Below are 23,456 nucleotides of genomic sequence, written 5' to 3'. Positions count from 1 at the left end.
TTCTACCATGCAGTCTGCAACAATTTTAGTTGATGCTGCAGGCTTTTCTACTTAATTTACCTGAATAACAGACTAAACATTACGTTTCTCTTCATACTGCAGTTTGAAATATGATATAGTCTTGACTGTACCCTAACCAAAATCACCATCTCAAAGGAAATGCTACTACTAGGAATGTTGTTGTTGTTCTGGTCTTCAGTCTGAAGACTGGTCTGGTAGAGCTCTCCATGGTACTCTATCCTATGCAAGTCTCTTCTCTCCATATAAGGGTTGCAACTTACATCTTTTTGAATCTGCTGACTGTATTCATCTCTTGGTCCCCCTCTACAACTTTTACACCCCACACACTTCCCTCTAGTACTAAAATGGCGATCCCTTGATGTCTCAGAATGTCCTTTCAACCGATTCCTTCTTCTAGTCAGGACAATTCTTTTTTGTCCCCAATTCTGTTCAGTACTTCCTCATTAGTAGTGTGATCTACCCATCTAATTTTCAGCATTCCTGGTAGCATCAAATTTCAAAAGCTTCTGCTCTCTTCTCATACAAACTATTTGTTGTCCACGTTTTACTTCCATATACACTCCTGGAAATTGAAATAAGAACACCGTGAATGCATTGTCCCAGGAAGGGGAAACTTTATTGACACATTCCTGGGGTCAGATACATCACATGATCACACTGACAGAACCACAGGCACATAGACACAGGCAACAGAGCATGCACAATGTCGGCACTAGTACAGTGTATATCCACCTTTCGCAAGCAATGCAGGCTGCTATTCTCCCATGGAGACGATCGTAGAGATGCTGGATGTAGTCCTGTGGAACGGCTTGCCATGCCATTTCCACCTGGCGCCTCAGTTGGACCAGCGTTCGTGCTGGACGTGCAGACCGCGTGAGACGACGCTTCATCCAGTCCCAAACATGCTCAATGGGGGACAGATCCGGAGATCGTGCTGGCCAGGGTAGTTGACTTACACCTTCTAGATCACGTTGGGTGGCACGGGATACATGCGGACGTGCATTGTCCTGTTGGAACAGCAAGTTCCCTTGCCAGTCTAGGAATGGTAGATTGATGAGTTCGATGACGGTTTGGATGTACCGTGCACTATTCAGTGTCCCCTCGACGATCACCAGAGGTGTACGGCCAGTGTAGGAGATCGCTCCCCACACCATGATGCCGGGTGTTGGCCCTGTGTGCCTTGGTCGTATGCAGTCCTGATTGCGGCGCTCACCTGCACGGCGCCAAACACGCATACGACCATCATTGGCACCAAGGCAGAAGCGACTCTCATCGCTGAAGACGACACGTCTCCATTCGTCCCTCCATTCACGCCTGTCGCGACACCACTGGAGGCGGGCTGCACGATGTTGGGGCGTGAGCGGAAGACGGCCTAAAGGTGTGAGGGACCGTAGCCCAGCTTCATGGAGACGGTTGCGAATGGTCCTCGCCGATACCCCAGGAGCAACAGTGTCCCTAATTTGCTGGGAAGTGGCGGTGCGGTCCCCTACGGCACTGCGTAGGATCCTACGGTCTTGGCGTGTATCCGTGCGTCGCTGCGGTCCGGTCCCAGGTCGACGGGCACGTGCACCTTCCGCCGACCACTGGCGACAACATCGATGTACTGTGGAGACCTCACGCCCCACGTGTTGAGCAATTCGGCGGTACGTCCACCCGGCCTCCCGCATGCCCACTATACGCCCTCGCTCAAAGTCCGTCAACTGCACATACGGTTCACGTCCACGCTGTCGCGGCATGCTACCAGTGTTAAAGACTGCGATGGAGCTCCGTATGCCACGGCAAACTGGCTGACACTGACGGCGGCGGTGCACAAATGCTGCGCAGCTAGCGCCATTCGACGGCCAACACCGCGGTTCCTGGTGTGTCCGCTGTGCCGTGCGTGTGATCATTGCTTGTATAACCCTCTCGCCGTGTCCGGAGCAAGTATGGTGGGTCTGACACACCGGTGTCAATGTGCTCTCTTTTCCATTTCCAGGAGTGTATGTCTACACTCCATACAAATCGTTTCAGAAAAGACTTTCTAACAATTAAATCTGTATTCAGTGTTAACAAATTTCTCTTCTACAGCAACGCTTTCCTTGCCATTGCCAGTCTACATTTTATATCCTCTCTACTTCGACCATCATCAGTTATTTTGCTCCCCGAATAACAACTCATTTACTAGTTTAAGAGTCTCGTTTCCCAATCTAATTCCCTCAGCATCACCCGAGTGAACTCGACTACATTCCATTATCCTCGTTTTGCTTTTGTTGATGTTCATTTTATATCCTCCATTGAAGACACTGTCCGTTCCGTTCAACTGCTCTTCCAAGTCCTTTGCTGTCTCTTACAGAATTAAAATGTCATCGGCAAAAATCTAAGTTTTGTACGAACTTCCAGCGCGCTGAAGTAATTTCAGTGCGGCAACCTGTGTTAATCAATACAACCTGTGTTAATCAATACAACAGCTATAGCTGTAGATTTTACTTTTATTTACTTGATGACTAGTTTCGGATCGGGATCTATTTAAAGTAATCCCTAGAGTCAAAACTTTTTTTTTAAATTATAAGAACTATGTCAAGATAACAAACATATACGTATAGCAAACTGTATTTTACCCCTACTACCTTCAGGATTTTAAAGAGAGTATTCCAGTCATTCTGTCAAAAACTTTCTCTCACTCAACAAATGCTATAAACGTAGGTTTGCGTTTCCTTAACCTAGCTTCTAAAATAAGTCATAGGGTTAGTATTGCCTCACGTGTTCCCGCATTTCTCGGAATCCAAACTGATCATCCCAGAGGTCGGCTTCCACCAGTTTTTCCATTTTTCTGTAACGGATTCGTGTTAGTATTTTGCGACACTGACTTATTAGACTGATAGCTCAGTAAGATTGACACTTGTCAACACCTGCTCTCTTTCGAACTGCTTTGATAAAGTCTGAAGGTATTTCTCCTGTCTCATATATCTTGCACACCTTATTCGAAAGTTTTATCATGGCTGGCTTTCCCAACGCTATCAGTAGTTCAGCCAAAATCTCGTCTGCTCCCGGGCCTTATTTCAACTGAGGTCTTTCAGTGCTCTGTCAAATTCTTCTCGCAGTATCGTACCTCTGATTCATCTACCTCATCTTCCTTTTTTACAATATTGGTATTAAGTTCATCTCCCTTGTATAGATCCTCTATATACTCCTTCCATCTTTCAGCACTCCCTTCTTTGCTCAGGACCTGTTTTCCGCCTGAGCGCTTAATCTTCATACAGCTGCTTCTCTTTTCTCCAAAGGCCTCTTTAATTTTTCTGTATGCGGTATCTACCTTTCCCCACATTTGTCCTCTAGTCATTACTGCTTAGCCGCTTTGCACATCCTGTCAATCTCATTTTTTATCTATAAAAGCCCATTACACACCAAAACCTGATGTAATTGGTATCATGACGCGATGGATGGATCAGCACTTTGTTGTAAGTGACTGGTCATGTGACGTTGCGGAAGAGGAGCGGAAGAAGTAGAAGAAGAAGGAGAAGAAGAAGAATGGGTACTCTTACTCGATAATATAAGAGCGATAATTGTAGGTGCATTCAGCTGCGAAAAGACAAGGGTTCTCATGTCACTACTAACACACTCACATGGAGTCCGCTTTGAGCATGTATCTGTATTTTCAAAAACGCTTTTTCAATCCAAGTGACAGCTACTCCAGAAGATACTGCAAGATGTAGATGGTGTAACATACACGACATTCAGTCAAAGCAGTCAAATCCCCCATCAGAAAAAGTAAAGAAACACACAGTGTTCGGGTTTGACGATGTTGCATTGGAAACCCAATATCAAATTCTACGATATTTTTGTTTTGGTAGTAATATGAGTGTTGACGTATTTTATTTGAATCAGACATATTCCAAAATCCTGAAACAGTTGGTGAGGGAGAATGCAAATTTCATTACAGCTTTCAAATCAACACATTTGAATTTAAAAAAAAATTGAATGTGGAAACATATTTAGTAGGCGCTTCTGGGTACCGACATGTCATTCAATGATTTTGTAAAGATATGCTCAGATTGCTGGAATCACACACAGTACAGGTTTCTCGTTACCAAAAAGTCAATAAAACTGAATGACGGTATGTATAAACGGTACTTTCAGGAGTTTCTAGGTATATATCTATGAAAAATATGATGAGTATGTCAGTATACACTACACCAAGGACAAGTTCACACTCAGGCTCTCAACCCGAGAGGATGGGTGCGCGTAGACAGACAGTGCGTCTGTACATTGATGGAAAATTTCAGTCTCTCGAACGTAAATTTAAGGAGCTGGAGATGTATGATGAGACCATTCTGAAACTGATCAACGAATTGGATGCTAGGGTTAAGGAATTAGAAACGAACACCCATATCACTTTGAGAAAGGAAGTAGACGACTTAGCTGTAAATATTGATGGAATTGAAAAGAAAGTTTATAACTTAACTATAAAGGTTGGGCGAAATGTACACTCCTGGAAATGGAAAAAAGAACACATTGACACCGGTATGTCAGACCCACCATACTTGCTCCGGACACTGCGAGAGGGCTGTACAAGCAATGATCACACGCACGGCACAGCAGACACACCAGGAACCGCGGTGTTGGCCGTCGAATGGCGCTAGCTGCGCAGCATTTGTGCACCGCCGCCGTCAGTGTCAGCCAGTTTGCCGTGGCATACGGAGCTCCATCGCAGTCTTTACCACTGGTAGCATGCCACGACAGCGTGGACGTAAACCGTATGTGCAGTTGGCGGACTTTGAGCGAGGGCGTATAGTGGGCATGCGGGAGGCCGGGTGGACGTACCGCCGAATTGCTCAACACGTGGGGCATGAGGTCTCCACAGTACATCGATGTTGTCGCCAGTGGTCGGCGGAAGGTGCACGTGCCCGTCGACCTGGGACCGGACCGCAGCGACGCACGGATGCACGCCAAGACCGTAGGATCCTACGCAGTGCCGTAGGGGACCGCACGGCCACTTCCCAGCAAATTAGGGACACTGTTGCTCCTGGGGTATCGGCGAGAACCATTCGCAACCGTCTCCATGGAGCTGGGCTACGGTCCCGCACACCGTTAGGCCGTCTTCCGCTCACGCCCCAACATCGTGCAGCCCGCCTCCAGTGGTGTCGCGACAGGCGTGACTGGAGGGACGAATGGAGACGTGTCGTCTTCAGCGATGAGAGTCGCTTCTGCCTTGGTGCCAATGATGGCCGTATGCGTGTTTGGCGCCGTGCAGGCGAGCGCCGCAATCAGGACTGCATACGACCGAGGCACACAGGGCCATCACCCGGCATCATGGTGTGGGGAGCGATCTCCTACACTGGCTGTACACCTCTGTTGATCGTCGAGGGAACACTGAATAGTGCACGGTACATCCAAACCGTCATCGAACCCATCGTTCTACCATTCCTAGACCGGCAAGGGAACTTGCTGTTCCAACAGGACAATGCACGTCCGCATGTATCCCGTGCCACCCAACGTGCTCTAGAAGGTGTAAGTCACCTACCCTGGTCAGCAATATCTCCGGATCTGTCCCCCATTGAGCATGTTTGGGACTGGATGAAGCGTCGTCTCACGCGGTCTGCACGTCCAGCACGAACGCTGGTCCAACTGAGGCGCCAGGTGGAAATGGCATGGCAAGCCGTTCCACAGGACTACATCCAGCATCTCTACGATCGTCTCCATGGGAGAATAGCAGCCTGCATTGGTGCGAAAGGTGGATATACACTGTACTAGTGCCGACATTGTGCATGCTCTGTTGCCTGTGTCTATGTGCCTGTGGTTCTGTCAGTGTGATCATGTGATGTATCTGACCCCAGGAATGTGTCAATAAAGTTTCCCCTTCCTGGGACAATGAATTCACGGTGTTCTTATTTCAATTTCCAGGAGTGTATATAAGGTGCAGCCTGTGTAGCAGCTTGCTTAGCATGTAGTAAGATGTCGACTAAGCATAGAGTCATCACTACACGAAAGCCTGTTCGAGATAAATTATGGCTGCTAAGGTTAGGATATTTCGATGGAGAGGAGACACTGAGGTATCTTTAAATCAGTTACTGACTCTCGCGAACTTCAAATTAAAAATACAATACAAATAGGGGACAGGGAATTTCAAGGGACACCACCCTACCGAACTTCATTTTTCTAAAAACCCCCAAAACAGTAAAATTTTCACCCAAACATCTGGAGATGAATGCTGAAATACTACAATTCACTGGTGTACTCAGAAAAGCAGGAAACCAACACAGTGCGAAATACAGAGACGTTATAAAACCATTATTACTAGACGGTCGATATAGCAGTGGTATCATGTTGACATTCAGCACAAAAGAGTCAGCAATCAGCCCTCTCAGTATCCATACTACGACGACCCCAATGAGATAGTAGATCGAATACGGCTGCTCATGGCATCAGCTACAGCAGGATACCGCTTATTCGAATGAGGTTGTCTCAATAATTTCAGAGCTTAGAGAGGCATAATCGAATGAGTATGGAGACGGTACTTTGAGAACTGCGAACAGCACGCAAAACATACCCTTGTAGGCATGCTATGTTTAAAGGTTTGGATGACTTACAGCAGGTTGATCTTGTAGATAAGAGGGAGTATTCACATGAAAATAATGGAGTCAAATATATTTTAATGGTTGTTGGTACGTACTACAAATCTGCCAGGACATTACCTGTTAAAACAAAAACGGGAAGAAATGTCGCAGAGGTTTTTGAGCGTTTGTTGCAGACAGGGACCAATCGATGTCCAGATAACCGCCAAATCGATCACGGTGGAGAGTTTTACAATAGATGTTCGGAAGATCGTAATGCAGTAGTACTGAATACATCACTACTCAACATCCATCCACCTGAAGGCGAGTATCGTGGAACGTCTGAACAGAACAAAAAAGGCAAATGTGTATGCGTTTTCATCGTTGCAGCTCATACAAATGGACTGATACCCTCTCAGAAATAACTGCACAGTATAACTGAACCAAACATAGCACAACAAAAATGAGAGCAATCGATGTTCGTGATAATGGACTCATGGACACGGTGTACTACCGTATTAAAACGTTCGATCCACGTAAAGAGAAAATTTATTTGGTTGATTTGCTACGTATCTCTGTACACAAGACAGAATTTGAGAAGTCTCACCTCCTAAACTGGTCGAATGAGATATTCACTGTTTCCAAAGTGCAGATAACGGTCCGCAGCTCGTGGTCGTGCTGTAACGTTCTCGCTTCCCGCGCCCGGGTTCGATTCCCGGCGGGGTCAGGGATTTTCTATGCCTCGTGATGACTGGGTGTTGTGTGATGTCCTTAGGTTAGTAAGGTTTAAGTAGTTCTAAGTTCTAGGGGACTGATGACCATAGATGTTAAGTCCCATAGAGCTCAGAGCCATTTGAGACATTTTTGAGCAGATAACGAATCCCAGAACTTTCATCTTGAAGGATAGCACTAGTACTGAAATTTCAAGATGCTTTTAAACCGAGGAAATGCAGAAGAGCTCATAATCACGTGTGTTTCTCATAGAGTGTGTCATAAGTCGTGAAGGGAGCAGAGCACTAGTTAAATGGCTTTGTTTTTCTGCAATACAAAACAGTTGGATTGGCGCAGACGATTTGCTGTATAACGGGGTGCACATAACACAACCAGCGCAGTAGGATAACATGCGTGATAGGAGACTCATTATAGGAGACGGTGGTGTTCTCGACAAACTTCCCGTCGAACTGCATGTTCAGGGGCATAATTACTGTGGACCTCGTACAAAGCTTTAAAAACGTTTGGCTCGTGGTAATATGGGAGTAAACCTAGTTAACAAGGAGTGTTTGGAACATGACATTGCATACGCAAAACATAAAGATTTCCAAGGACGTCACTTTACCTCGAATTTTAGCAAAGGCAATACGCGCGAGGAAGGATATTGGTATAGGACAGCGCAATGCAGCATTTGTAGTTGACAAAACCATGTGTGATAAAATTAAGTTGGGTTTGGGGGTGAATTTCAAGCAAGTTATGAACGGTGCACGTCGTGCGTTGAATAAGAAGAAGATAACAATGAAGAAGAAGAAGGCAGTGCAGGCGTGTTTATAAAACTGAATTCTGTCAGCGATGTATGCAGCTAAAAGTGCACTGAAGAATAAAGGACCCGTTAAAGCACCCAATGTTCTGCCGATATTCACGGCATCAGGTAGAATTCTCCCCTTCCCTGTTCCTGCCCTCGCAAGTCATTCAGCGCGGGTTTACTGGCTGGTAAACAGTGAAGAACGCACGGAACTCTCAGGAGCAGCTACAGCAAGCAAGAAAATATAACCGCATCATGGAAACAGCAGCCGTCGGAAAAGGACTATACCTGAAACCATACAAGACAGGACCAGGTCTCTTCATAAACAAACAAAAAAGGACCCATTAGCTATCCCACAGGATAGACTGCTTACAAGTACAGATCACCTCAAGACTGTCAGGAAAAAAATCAGCATTCCAAGATTCCTTGGTGCGTTTATGCGGGTTACATAACCTAAGACTATGTGGAAATCCAGAGAATGTGGAATTGTGAATTTAGATGTTGCTGGGGGACGGAGAACCCACTGGGTGGCATGTGTTAAGAAAAATACAAACACAATATTTCGACTCGTTAGGAGACTTGTAGCCGCCAGCACAAGAGTTACAACGATACTTCACCGACAGAACACGTTCGATCTATAACTTTCATCGCTACCAAGCCTTTAATACTTACTTATGCGGGCATCTGTGCATCATGTTCCTCCTATCATTTCCGAAGAAGCATACATATATAGAAGGAGACACATTACTCATCTACCCGTCAGTTGAACTGCAGATGTAATGTCATATACTCTGACTTTAAAAGGACGAGCAAATTACTTTCCATCGACTGACTTAAGCAAAGAGGAGTTGAGTATTGCGCTGACTGGACTGGAGACTGGAGACAACAGCATTCTGAATATCACAGAGGCTAACAATAAACGTCATCTGGAAATTAATGGTGGAAAAGAAATTGTGGAAACAGAACCTGGCGCATATGATACTGACGATTTAAACGAAGTTTTAAAAGGGCATGGAAAGGGGATTTCGCCATGTGAAAATATCAACACACTTAAATCTGAAATAAAGACAAGTTAAACGATTGACTTTACCCAGAAAAGTTCAATGGGACGGCTACTGGCTTTCACGAAAGGGCAGGTTCTCAAGAAGGATTCTAATAAATTCTGCAGATCCGACCAGTCAGTGGATATACTTCCTGTCAGCACAATCCGTGTTGAGTGCAACATTGCAACAAACTCTTATCTCATAGCAGACTGATTCATACAATTTACGGATTCTTCCCATCAGTGGAAACAGGGTATAAGATCGTTGAGACTCCTGCCGTCGCCAGTAACAGTTCAGGCTTTGGACTATCTGAAGTTGTGTATTGTGGGCCAGGATAATCAACTTGTCGGTTCTTGCGGCGAGGAAATCACTGTACGGCTACATCTGAAGGGCAAACAGCAGTAACACTAAACGTGAAGAGACCCAGAAGAGGCAGCTTTCAACCAGCCGGGACCTGTTCGAGGCAGAAGCGACAACCTTTAACTTGGTCGACCCGAAGCATCTTGGCGCGCTTCAGTCAGTCAGGAATCGAGGCGTAATGTCAACGAAGACAGGATTGGCGTAAGGTGTAAAACCAAAGAGCACAACAAACAATGTGGCATTTCACAACTGATCAGGAAGGTAATAACACATGCAAACCACGAGTTTCTTGAATCAGAAGGTCTGAAGCCGCGCAGTTACGTCGTTTTATGTGACTAGCACGGTGGAATATGACGAGTACATTATACGGCAGGAATATTTCTTGCATAAACATTATGCATCAACCACATTTAACAAGAACGATGAAATTAGGACTGTCATCCAACACCAAGAGGCTCTATTCCCCCCATGCAAGAGTTTCATATATCTTGTGGGATCATTTACGAAAAGGGATGGAACTACAACAGTGGCATCGGACCTTACTCGTGATGCTTTAGCATTCCTGTTTCATGAGATACGATATGAACTTAATGGGACCTAAACTGATCGTACTCGCAATTTAGGCATAACATCAACTCTTAAAAGGTATGTTTCTGCTTCTCCCTTGGATTTGAACGATTTAGCAAATGCTGGATGGTTCATAGACAAGCCAGCGAATAAAACAGTGGAAGAGTACAAGAGATTTACTGCCAGTATATCTTTAAAATTGCTTATTGGATACTTTGAGGACAAGTGGCGAATTTTTCTGAATTCTAAATAGAACTTATTCTGGTATGGAGTAGAATGGATAACAACTCATATATTCAAAGTGCTCAATAGGAGAACCATCAATAAAATAATATGAAAAATCCCACATATCACTGTATTGGATGAACAATGTTTGAAGCTTTAAAAGTTTTGAAGGCCGATGTATTTCGACCGTTATGTTTCCCTCCATGGGAGGTTTTCCAGTACCCATTGCTACCGACAGCAAGCAGACTAACGGGGTCTATTAAAACCTCCACTCAGATGGACACGCCCAGGTTCATCATACTTGCATTTCAGACCAGTAGAAAAAACGATTCCACCAAATTTGGTAATTATAGGTTAACTAATGCCAGAGTCAACCCGTATGATAATTTACACCTGCAGTGGGATGAATATGTATATAGTCTAGCATATGGCATGTATGTGATGTTCCGAGCTTCATACTATGAAGAGGAAGGATGTCTATTCAGCCCCTGGAAATTCAAGAAGTGGCGCGAATCATGTTAGCAGACTGCTCAAAACAGATGAGATAATTAAATCTGGACGTATAGGTGTATGAGTTGAATTTGAATCTTCGGCAAATTTACCAGAACACACTCTAGTTCTACATGACCGTGTGATTAACTGTTGCCCAATCACTGGTGTTGTGCAACAAGCTGTAGGAATCAACAAGTGTTGCGCCATTATCCAGAGCATTCCACAGTGGTGTCTCGAGGTAGGAACATAATTGCAGACACTCGGCGTTTCCATGATGATGAGTGTAGACAGTTCATATGATGATTAAAGATGTTACATTCATAGCCTACACAGAAGATGCCGCAATAATAGACATCCTCAGCAAACATTGCATCACTGGGGTCTTTCAAGGATGTGAAGTGTTCTAAAATATGGAGGCGTGCAAAGTGCTTAAAACGTTTCCACCATGGAATTCACTGGGATGACCCTGGCATACCCAGAAAGATAAGGTGACGTCGAATCGCTTATTCGTCCACACGGATACCATCATCTACGTGAAGGGAAATGAGAAGATCGCATGGTTGCGTCGAATATTCATGTTTACTGCTGTTCAAAACTTGTAATTCTATGGGTTTCCTGCTCTCCATCGACTCAAGATGAAAAGAAGATGTGTGGAAATAGTGTTGTGTCTGCTTATGAAAATGTAAAAATATTTTTAAGTTGGATGAAAAATAAATGATTCTTTTACCTCACAATCTATGTGTGATTTATCTTCACCGTGTTTTGACTTTTACATTATACAGTTTTACCCAGATACTATGTATATGGTTTTCTTCAGGTACTGGTGATATAACACAAGACATGTTTGCTATAAGTCTTTGGAAGTGGACACAGTCACCTGCTACTTGCCCCCATAACCCAATACGTGCTGCACATTTATATACACAATACAGTAGGACAAAGGTTTTTTGTAAATAACAACAACAGTAAAGACATATGGTAGCAAATTTTTCATTTTTCAATCCACACAGATACAATGTGATTTTTTAGATACAGTTCAGTTCTTGAGATACAATTCAGTTCTTGAGGTACAGTTCAGTACTTGAGGTATAACATAGTTCTTCATGTTACAATTTAGTTCTAGAGGTACAGATCAGTTATTAAAGAAAATTTCAGTTCTTGAGATGCAATTTGGCGCTGATATTTCCGTGCAGTACTACTTTTAACTTACAAGCTATTGCTAACAACTAGAAAAACAAAGAACCTCCCAACAGTAACACTGGTTGAGAATATTTTTACAATTTTTTCCAGTGGCACTGGGTGAGAATATTTTACGATTTTTATATATCTACCCTAAAAACTAATGCGGAGATACTTTTTTATTACAACTTAGTTCCACAGTCCCAATAGCACACGTTTTACAATAATTCTTCTCGACTGTGAACTATATACATTTAAAATCTAATCAGTTTTGGACAGGTAGCGACAGCTGAAATTTAAAAACTATTCTATTTTTATGATGTACTTGGTGAACTGATATACTGACATATGTGTACACAGTACACAACACTGTTTATGAATAAATAAATATTTAGATGGCATGTATTTGTTTCTGATTTTTACATTTTTAAACTTCTTTTACTTTTTTCATTGTACACACACACACACACACACACACACACACACACACACACACACATATATATATATATATATATATATATATATATATATATATATATGTGTGTGTGTGTGTGTGTGTGTGTATGCAGTACACACACATAAATAAATATTTACACAACCCACCCACCCCCACACACAAACACACACACACACACACACACACACACACAAATTACTTACGTTGCTGACATACAGTCTTTCTCTCTCACTCATTTTCTCCCTCTCACTCAACACTCTATCAGAGCCCTCCTCCTCGCTACAGGTGATTAGTGTGAGCACAGGAAGGTTTCAATTCCATCATCACAAATGACCCTTTTGTCGTCATGAGCCGACTGGCTGATTTTAGACTGCAGCGTAGTGAATGAACACCTTGTGTCCTCCTGATGGAATATTAGTTTCCTATACCATATGGGGTGGCTGCGGTGCATCACCACGAACACCTCTGTAGAGGCACTGCAAATAGTGTTTGATTCAGAGGGCTCTTGATTCCATGCAACGCACACCCCTAGGCTGCATCTGAATGGCACCTTCCAATATGCGATACACATACATTTTTGACTGCAGACCTACAAACTCCACAATCGTCAATCCATTCATTGATAACGTTCTTGTTCTGTGGAACAATACCATAAGGATTGTCGAGTGTGTATGAGGGTGTGTCGAATTCATTACCGTGGTACCTCATTACTTCATATGGTTCATAGTTCTTCACCCAATAGATAAGCTAACTGTATCCATATAACTGTATACATAACTTTGGATCTGCGAAATGAGTTTTTGCAAACTCATAATAAAAATAAATGTCGTGTGACTAGGGCCTCCCATCGGGCAGACCGTTCTCCGAGTGCAAGTCTTTCGATTTGACGTCACTTCGGCAATTTGCTCGTCGATGAGAATGAAATGATGATGATCAGGACAACACAACACCCAGTCCCTGAGGGGAGAAAATCTTCGACCGAGCAGGGAATTGAACCTGGGCCCTTAGGATTGACATTCTGTCACGCTGACCACTCAGCTACTGGGGGTGGACCAACTCATAATGAAAGTGGTACATGTGGAATTTTGACAAGTCTAGTATGCACATACCCAAATAAACAAACTTCGTAAACTCTCCTGCAACTTTCTCCATCTCCACAGCAGATAAGTTCTCACTAAATATGGTGACCTGGTTAAAATTTGGTCTGCAATGGATTTTCATGTGCCCCATTACCGATCCCATTAGTTATAATCAAAATTTAAACCGTTCACTCAAATTGCCCAGTGTTTTGCCGAAAACAGAATTATTCATAATTTATAAAAATCTTTCTCAAACTCACACGTCGCAGAAGTGCTCTGCTCTTATTCAGATCAATATACTCCTTTAGCCAGAGGGACTGCTTGAACGAGATAGCCCTGGTGATTCTAACCAGCTCCATTCCCAACCTGAGACACTGCTGGAGATTACAATAATGAATAATATATGTCCGATTATTCTCCAGTGTTGTCATCAGTTTCGGAGTGAAACCTCATTGCGGAAGTAATTGCTCTGGAAACAGCAAAAAATCGGCTTGTGCATTATGCAAACTAATAGGGTATGTGAGGTTTGCCTCCACCACATACCCCACATCAGGATCAGCCGCCAGATCCTTGATTTTTCCACCTAATCCCTTGCATTCATCTTCGGGCACCCAGTCACGTCAATCGGAAGTGATTGTTGCATGGCGTGCCCGTATAAGTTGTTTACATCGAGTTACATGATGTAGCTCGAATCGAGGGATGCGCTGAGCCTGTCAACCATCCGTGGTTATTTGCCTTGGTATGCCTATGGATACACTGGCAAAGTCCCCCATGGAGCCCTCGTTCAAAGAAAAGAGGCATGTCAGCATCAGTCTGTAATTAGATACTGCGCTTCGTTTTCTTGAGAATAGCGTCCCGAGACAACCCAGGTGCGTTTAATAAAAGGCAGAATCCAGAGAATATGTGCTCTTACATAGACTTCGGAATTTCTCGAAAACGTCTGCAAGCAAGTGTACGTCTGTGTCCAAGTAAAGCAGTGCGTGCTCTCATACAGTGGAGATGTCGAATTCCCGCCAGATATTCACGGCGTACTCATACTCTGCCTCCGTTATGGCATCACCTGTAAGGTCGCTGGAGAACGCAGTTATGTCGGGTAGCCTGGGTTCGTTGAGTTTTGCTATTTTACCCAGACACTCGTATGGGGAAATCCCCTTTCTAGTCACAAGCTGGAACATTTCCTCGTCGGGAAATACAGCTCAAGTAATGTGCGTATTCTCCTGAGGTAGGTTTTCAATGAGTTTCTGGAGTGGCGCCTGCATAAAAGGTACCAAGTCAAGAAAGCGGAGCGTAGGTCTCGGCGTCATTTGTTTGGAGAATGAAATGTTTTCTTGACATTCTCAGGCAGGACACTGACGTGATGATCTTTTTTCATGCCGAAATTAGCCAAGTGCTCAACAAGAAAGTGAGCGTCATACCAGCTTAAAATATGGAAGAAAATATGTATGTGCTTTGGTAACTGGTACCTCGATTTGCGCATATTGTGAGCTGCCCCACGGAACTTCCCCGTAAGATGACAGAAGTCCAAGTGAGGAGTTTCCGCTTGTCTATCTAACGGCAGCCCACAAATAAGACAGTCAACTACGTTACTGTACAAATATTCATTCGTCTTTGATTTGGTCATGGGAACATTTCGCTGTAAAGCTTATCAAACTCTGATGAAACATTTTCAATCTCAGTGAGAAGCCAAAACACAGGATTATCCCCAACATAAGATCTGAATCGCAGAACGATGCGATTTGGAACGCAGCCTCATATAGTACGTGTTTTTCTGTGAAGGTAGTGTGTGAGGCCGGTAGAGTAACATTCGCAGCAGGTCACAGGAACGAGGAGGCATTTTCTCTGCCTCGTGATGACTGGGTGTTGAATGATGTCCTTAAGTTAGTTAGGTTTAAGTAGTTCTAAGTTCTAGGGGACTGATGACCATTGCTGTTAAGTCCCATAGTGCCCATTTGAACCATTTTTGAGAAGGCAGTGAAAGTCGGCATACACCAGAAACCGGCATTGCTACTGATGGTGAGCATTTTTAACCTTTATGAATTTCTTTTGCTCACTAGGCTTAATAACATATACCTGGTCCTTGGAAGCGCAGTCTAATAGATGCTTTGCTAGGAACTTCTCTGAGGAAAAGGCACTGTTGCAACTTAAGCAAATATGCTTTTGATACTTATTGTTACTCAGCTGAGGGAATAGAAGTCGGTACATGTCTTTGACCAAACGTAATAATAACTGCCTTTCTCTTTATTTTTCTCGTCGGAGAATAAGAGCCTGTTTATATGCATGTTACGCTCACTGGCAAATTTTGAGAAATGGAGGAGTCCAACGACTATATGCTCGCTATGCTCATCTGACTTGCGTCTCTTCAGGCCATAGATATGAACCGATATTATGGTATTCTGGCCCTAAAATTTAGGTATGTCCAGGAGTTTAACGGAGAACTCGATGTCATCAAAGTTACAACATTTAAGAAAATCAATACCTATGCCGTATCGAGATATGTGCGCTGGATTCTGTTTAATATATGTTATGCAACCCAGGACTGAACATGCAAAACAAGCCTGGTCGGTTTTGTTTTTAACATTAATACACACATTCTTAGGAGCCATGTTTTAGGGGGCTTCGTACAGCTAGACACTCCATTTGCTGGATAACAGACATGTGTATGGATGTCCAGGTGTAGTATTCGACTGAGTGCTTTAGCTAAACCCCTAACTTCCACCTCAGAAAACTGGGCCAGTATAGCTCTCAAGGTGGATTCATGGAACCACTCGACAATTGTTCAAATGTTCAAATGTGTGTGAAATCTTATGGTACTTAACTGCTAAGGTCATCAGTCCCTAAGCTTACACACTACTTAACCTAAATTATCATAAGGACAAACACACACATCCATACCCGAGGGAGGACTCGAACCTCCGCCGGGACCAGCCGCACAGTCCATAACTGCAGCGCCTCAGACCGCTCGGCTAATCCACACTCGACAATTGATGTGCTCTGTGATATCATGGCATAATCACCTGAAAGGTAATAAAGACCTGCCTCTTTAACGCCAGAGGCAGTTTTTGGGGTGGTTCAACAGTTCAATGTACAGCACTGCACCGCACTTAAAGGCGGGATACAGCGGATCATTAACAACGTTGAGGAGCTCCATTTCCATGACAGGAAGGCACGCTCTTAGAAACCCAACAGGGTCACGGTACCCTCCTACTGGATTCTCGATTCTAGTGAATGAGATTCGCTAATTAAGGACATCCACAATGACCGAGCTTTCTAACTGCTGTATGGTGTCACTGATCTGATGTCCTTCACTGAATGGACGGGAAAGGGAACTGCCTCTTACCACGGTTTTGTTACTGTTACTAAAACTATAACGAGATGATGACTGCATCCACCCTGTTGGCGAAGGTGGTTGCAGTGAGGTTTTGAGGTTTATGCATCGAGATGTACGTACCTTGTGAGAACGGTGAGGACGAGAAATTGGCAGACGAGGAGACGCTGTGGTATCGGTGCAGCCTGGCTGTCGCTCTCGCTGCTGCAGCCCTGAACCATTTGCCAGAGTGAGCGTGGCACGTGGACGCCGGAGTGGAGCTGGGGGAGCGCCACGGGTAGCATCGGCGGCGTCGGCGGCGGCGGTAGCAGCAGCAGCAGCAGCGGCGGCTTCTCGCACGTCGACAAGCGGCGCCCTTGCTGGTGAGGAATGACTCACCAGATCCCGCTTTGGCGAAGCAGACGCCGCTGGTACCAGCGTAACAGAGTATTGTGGGAAGTGTTTCCCTGACACAGCTACTGTACAAGAGGAGAACAACGAAAATTAACTTCATCTGCATCTACATTTATACTCCGCAAGCCACCCAACGGTGTGTGGCGGAGGGCACTCTACGTGCCACTGTCATTACCTCCCTTTCCTGTTCCAGTCGCGTATGGTTCGCGGGATGAACGACTGCCGGAAGCCTCCGTGCGCGCTCGAATCTCTCTAATTTTACATCCGTGATCTCCTCGGGAGGTGTAAGTAGGAGGAAGCAATATATTCGATACCTCATCCAGAAACGCACCCTCTCGAAACCTGGCGAGCAAGCTACACCGCGATGCAGAGCGCCTCTCTTGCAGAGTCTGCCACTTGAGTTTGTTAAACATCTCCGTAACGCTATCACGATTACCTAATAACCATTTGACGAAACGCGCCGCTCTTCTTTGGATCTTCTCTATCTCCTCTGTCAACCCGACCTGGTACGGATCCCATACTGATGGCAATACTCAAGTATAGGTAGAACGAGTGTTTTGTAAGCCACCTCCTTTGTTGATGAACTACATTTTCTAAGGACTCTCCCAATGAATCTCAACCTGGCACCCGCCTTACCAACAATTAATTTTATCGCACTCATACTCCCAGATATTTTACAGAAGTAACTGCTACCAGTGTTTGGCCCGTTATCATATAATCATACAATAAAGGATCCTTCTTTCTATGTATTCGTAATACTTTACATTTATCTATGTTAAGGGTCAGTTGCCACTCCATGCACCAATTGCCTATCCGCTGCAGATCTTCCTGCATTTCGCTGCAATTTTTTTAATGCTGCAACTTCTCTGTATACTACAGCATCATCCGCGAAAATCCGCGTGGAACGTCCGACACTATGTACTAGGTCATTTATATATATTGTGAAAAGCAATAGTCCCATAACACTCCCCTGTGGCAAGGGGGTTCTCTCTCCATTGAGAACAACATGCTGTGTTCTGTTTGCTAAAAACTCTTGAATCCAGTCACACAGCTGGTCTGATATTCCGTAGACTCTTACTTTGTTTATCAGGCGACAGTGCGGAACTGTATCGAACGTCTTCCGGAAGTCGAGGAAAATTGCATCTACCTGGGAGCCTGTATCTAATATTTTCTGGGTCTCATGAACAAGTAAAGCGAGTTGGGTCTCACACGATCGCTGTTTCCGGAATCCATGTTGATTCCTACAGAGTAGATTCTGGGTTTCCAGAAATGACATGGTACGCGAGCAAAAAACATGTTGTAAAATTCTACAACAGATCGATGTCAGAGATATAGGCCTTCAGTTTTGCGCATCTGCTAGACGACCCTTCTTGTAAACTGGGACTACCTCTACTCTTCTCCAATCATTTGGAACCTTCCGTTCCTCTAGAGACTTGCGGTACACGGCTGTTAGAAGGGGGGGCAAGTTCTTTCGCGTACTCTGTGTAGAATCGAATTGGTATCCCGTCAGGTCCAGTGGACTTTCCTCTGTTGAGTGATTTCAGTTGCTTTTCTATTCCTTTGATACTTATTTCGATGTCAGCCATTTTTTCGTTCGTACGAGGATTTAGAGAAGGAACTGCAGTGCGGTCTACCTCTGTGAAACAGCTTTGGAAAAAGGTGTTTAGTATTTCAGCTTTACGCGTGTCATCCTTTGTTTCAATGCCATTATCATCCCAGAGTGTCTGGAATGCTGTTTCGATCCACTTACTGATTTAACGTAAGACCAGAACTTCCTAGGATTTTGTGTCAAGTCGGTACATAGAATTTTAATTTCGAATTCACTAAACGCTTCACGGATAGCCCTGCTTACGTTAACTTTGACATCGTTTTGCTTCTGTTTATCTGAGAGGTTTTGGCTGCATTTAAATTTGCAGTGAAGCTCTCTTTGCTTTTGAAGTAGTTTCCTAACTTTGTTGTTGAACCACGGTGGGTTTTTCCCGTCCCTCATAGTTTTACTCGGCACGTACCTGTCTAAAACGCATTTTACGATTAAGTTGAACTTTTTCCATAAACACTCAACATTGTCAGTGTCGGAATAGAAATTTTCGTTTTGATCTGTTAGGTAGTCTGAAATCTGCCTTCTATTACTCTTGCTAAACAGATAAACCTTCCTCCCTGTTTTAGTAATCCTATTTACTTCCATATCCAGGGATGTTGCGACGGCCTTATGATCACTGATTCCCTGTTCTGCGCTTACAGAGTTGAAAAGTTCGGGTCTGTTTGTTATCAGTAGGTCCAAGATGTTATCTCCACGAGTCGGTCGGTTCTCTGTTTAATAGCTTGAACGTTCCAGACATCGTCAGCCGCTGCTGCTGCAAGGAAACAAAGAGCTCAAATTATTATTTGTAAGTAGAAAGAGTACATGCTTATAAATCTCATCCATACCTGAATTGGGGAAGAGCCGTCTGTCCATCTCACTGATATCACCTAAAACCCCATATTATTTTTTTTGATAATGAAAACGTATACACACGCAATAAAGTATGAAGAAAAAAAATATTTCTTAGAATATGCACTTACAGGAGATCTGTGATGGTTCCTGCTTAACATTGACACATGCCCCTCCCTGTTCCTCTTATTCTGCCAGGAAATGGTCTACAGCAACAAAGAATATTCCCCATATTATATACAAGATGAAATTCTTATCAAACAGCAACATGTTACGTATACGCAGTATTAAGAAGAGGAAATGTATAAGGGGCATTCAAATAAAACCCGGTCACTAGAGTAAAGTAACGGTAACGATTTTATTAACTCGAAAGTGTAGTTATACGCAGTACACGTACTCCAAAATAGTCGTCAAAACTGTTGGCACATTTATCCCATTGCGACACTAGCGCGTCGATTCCATCCTTGAAGAAGCTAGTGGGCTGCTGTCGGATCCGGCCTGGACCCAGTCACACACTTCTTCGTCCGTTGCGAACCGACGTCCGCGAATAGCTTGTTTTAGAGGTCCAAACACATGAAAGTCATAGGGTGACAGGTCGGGACTGTATAGTGGATGTTCCAGCGTTTCCCACCGAAAATACTGCAATGTCGTCTTCAGAGCATTGGCCGTGTGTGGGCGGGGATTATCATGCAGGACGATAACGCCATTGGACAACATGCTTCGGCGTTTCACCTTGATAGCTCGTCTAAGGTTCTGTAAAGTGGCTTAATAACGCTGCGCATTGATAGTGGTTCCCTGTTCAAAAACCTCGACAAGCAGTGGGCCCTTGTGGTAAAAAAAGAAGGACATAATAATCTTACCAGAACTGGTGTGCACAGTCTTTGCTTTCTTTGGGGGTATTGACAATACGTGACATAAAGCCGTATTCCTCCTCATGATATCGTTGGAGATGACTCCAAGACAGCGCCATTCGATTATTGCGCTGTTCGGCGGTCAGTTGGTGGGGAATCCACTGCGCACAGATTTTTCGAACGTTCAAATGTTGATGCATTATGGTGCGGGTGGTAACCGATGGACCTCGTCCACGGTGATTCTGCGGTTGTCCAAGACTAAAGCTATCACTTCCGCAACCATTTCCGGTGTGATGACACGCTGAGCCTGTCCAGGACGGGCATCGTCTTCCATTGATTCGTGCCCCTCAAGGAATCGTTTGCGCCATTCCACAACACTTGAACGACTCAGACGGTGCTCACCATACACAGCCTTCATCCGTCGATACGTTTCACGGTCTCTAACTCCCTTTGCCGCCAAAACTCGAATCACTCCTCGTTGTTCCTGTTTATTCGGCAGCATGTTCGGTAGTGGATGATGACTTGTGTGACCATCTTCTTTTCGGGGTGAAACCACACTGGCGCTATGCAACATCAAACGTTGCGCACGCGTCAGTCTCTCTACTAATACACTCCTGGAAATGGAAAAAAGAACACATTGACACCGGTGTGTCAGACCCACCATACTTGCTCCGGACACTGCTAGACGGCTGTACAAGCAATGATCACACGCACGGCACAGAGGACACACCAGGAACCGCGGTGTTGGCCGTCGAATGGCGCTAGCTGCGCAGCATTTGTGCACCGCCGCCGTCAGTGTTAGCCAGTTTGCCGTGGCATTCGGAGCTCCGTCGCAGTCTTTAACACTGGTAGCATGCCGCGACAGCGTGGACGTGAACCGTATGTGCAGTTGACGGACTTTGAGCGAGGGCGTATAGTGGGCATGGGGGAGGCCGGGTGGACGTACCGCCGAATTGCTCAACACGTGGGGCGTGAGGTCTCCACAGTACATCGATGTTGTCGCCAGTGGTCGGCGGAAGGTGCACGTGCCCGTCGACCTGGGACCGGACCGCAGCGACGCACGGATGCACGCCAAGACCGTAGGATCCTACGCAGTGCCGTAGGGGACCGCACCACCACTTCCCAGCAAATTAGGGACACTGTTGCTCCTGGGGTATCGGCGAGGACCATTCGCAACTGTCTCCATGAAGCTGGGCTACGGTCCCGCACACCGTTAGGCCGTCTTCCGCTCACGCCCCAACATCGTGCAGCCCGCCTCTAGTGGTGTCGCGACAGGCGTGAATGGAGGGACGAATGGAGACGTGTCGTCTTCAGCGATGAGAGTCGCTTCTGCCTTGGTGCCAATGATGGTCGTATGCGTGTTTGGCGCCGTGCAGGTGAACGCCATAATCAGGACTGCATACGACCGAGGCACACAGGGCCAACACCCGGCATCATGGTGTGGGGAGCGATCTCCTACACTAGCTGTACACCTCTGGTGATCGTCGAGGGGACACTGAATAGTGCACGGTACATCCAAACCGTCATCGAACCCATCGTTCTACCATTCCTAGACCGGCAAGGGAACTTGCTGTTCCAACAGGACAATGCACTTCCGCATGTATCCCGTGCCACCCAACGTGCTCCAGAAGGTGAAAGTCAACTACCCTGGCCAGCAAGATCTCCGGATCTGTCCCCCATTGAGCATGTTTGGGACTGGATGAAGCGTCGTCTCACGCGGTCTGCACGTCCAGCACGAACGCTGGTCCAACTGAGGCGCCAGGTGGAAATGGCATGGCAAGCCGTTCCACAGGACTACATCCAGCATCTCTACGATCGTCTCCATGGGAGAATAGCAGCCTGCATTGCTGAGAAAGGTGAATATACACTGTACTAGTGCCGACATTGTGCATGCTCTGTTGCCTGTGTCTATGTGCCTGTGGTTCTGTCAGTGTGATCATGTGATTTATCTGACCCCAGGAATGTGTCAATAAAGTTTCCCCTTCCTGGGACAATGAATTCACGGTGTTCTTATTTCAATTTCCAGGAGTGTAGATGACGCCGCCATACCCGCAGTTACATCGTGCCACCTTACGGGTAAGGCAAAGGTAGACCAACAGACAAGGTTTCATCTGAATGAAACTCATATATATATTACTTACAATGCTGTTGCTGCTGCTGTTGGCAGCTTTCAGCAGCCAGCTTACCAATTATATGCTGGACATATATTGAAATAATAACTTGTATTCAGTACTTCAGAATTCTTTGTGAAAGTAAAAGAAAGTTACAGTTATCTATTTTGATTTTCGATATCATGTACAACAACAAAGACTCACTGACTGACCACTAAATAACAGCAGCACATTACGTATATGGAGATGAATGTATATATATTACTTAAGATGCTTTCTCTGCCACTGCAACCTTTCCATCTCCAACTCATTCACAATTTGGTTGGATACACGCTGAAATAATAAGGCGCAACGTACTTAATAGCGCTACTAAGAAATTCTTAGTGGAAGAAAAAGATACAGTAGCCGATTTGAATGTTAACTTACCAGGTAATTCCCATTCTTGCGACTGCCTTGAACGTTTACCGATAATGCCACTGCCGCTGCTATTGCCTGATGCCGCTACAGGAGGCTTCACTTTGGTAGACAGAAGACGACGATGAAACAAACAGACTAGTAATACACGGGGGAGGAATCAAATCGAAATGATCCCAACGCAGACGGACGGGTTGGAGAGTGTAGTGTTTATATCTTCAGCATTATATATATATATATATATATATATATATATATATATATATATATATATATATAATACTGATGGTTTCTTTTGTGATACGTTATTCCCGCTGCCAGTCCTTAGCACTATAAACAGAGCAGAACATCACATCTGATGTTTGTGGCAGTGGGGTTTCTCAGAAGGACAGATTGTCCCCAGGGGATCTTAAATCAACCCTCAGGGAATCATAAATCGCTTACGAGTACAATAGAGTA

This window comes from Schistocerca gregaria, chromosome X, assembly GCF_023897955.1.
Source record: "Schistocerca gregaria isolate iqSchGreg1 chromosome X, iqSchGreg1.2, whole genome shotgun sequence".
NCBI classification, from domain to species: Eukaryota; Metazoa; Arthropoda; class Insecta; order Orthoptera; family Acrididae; genus Schistocerca; species Schistocerca gregaria.
Note: the sequence above shows the minus strand (reverse complement) of the source record.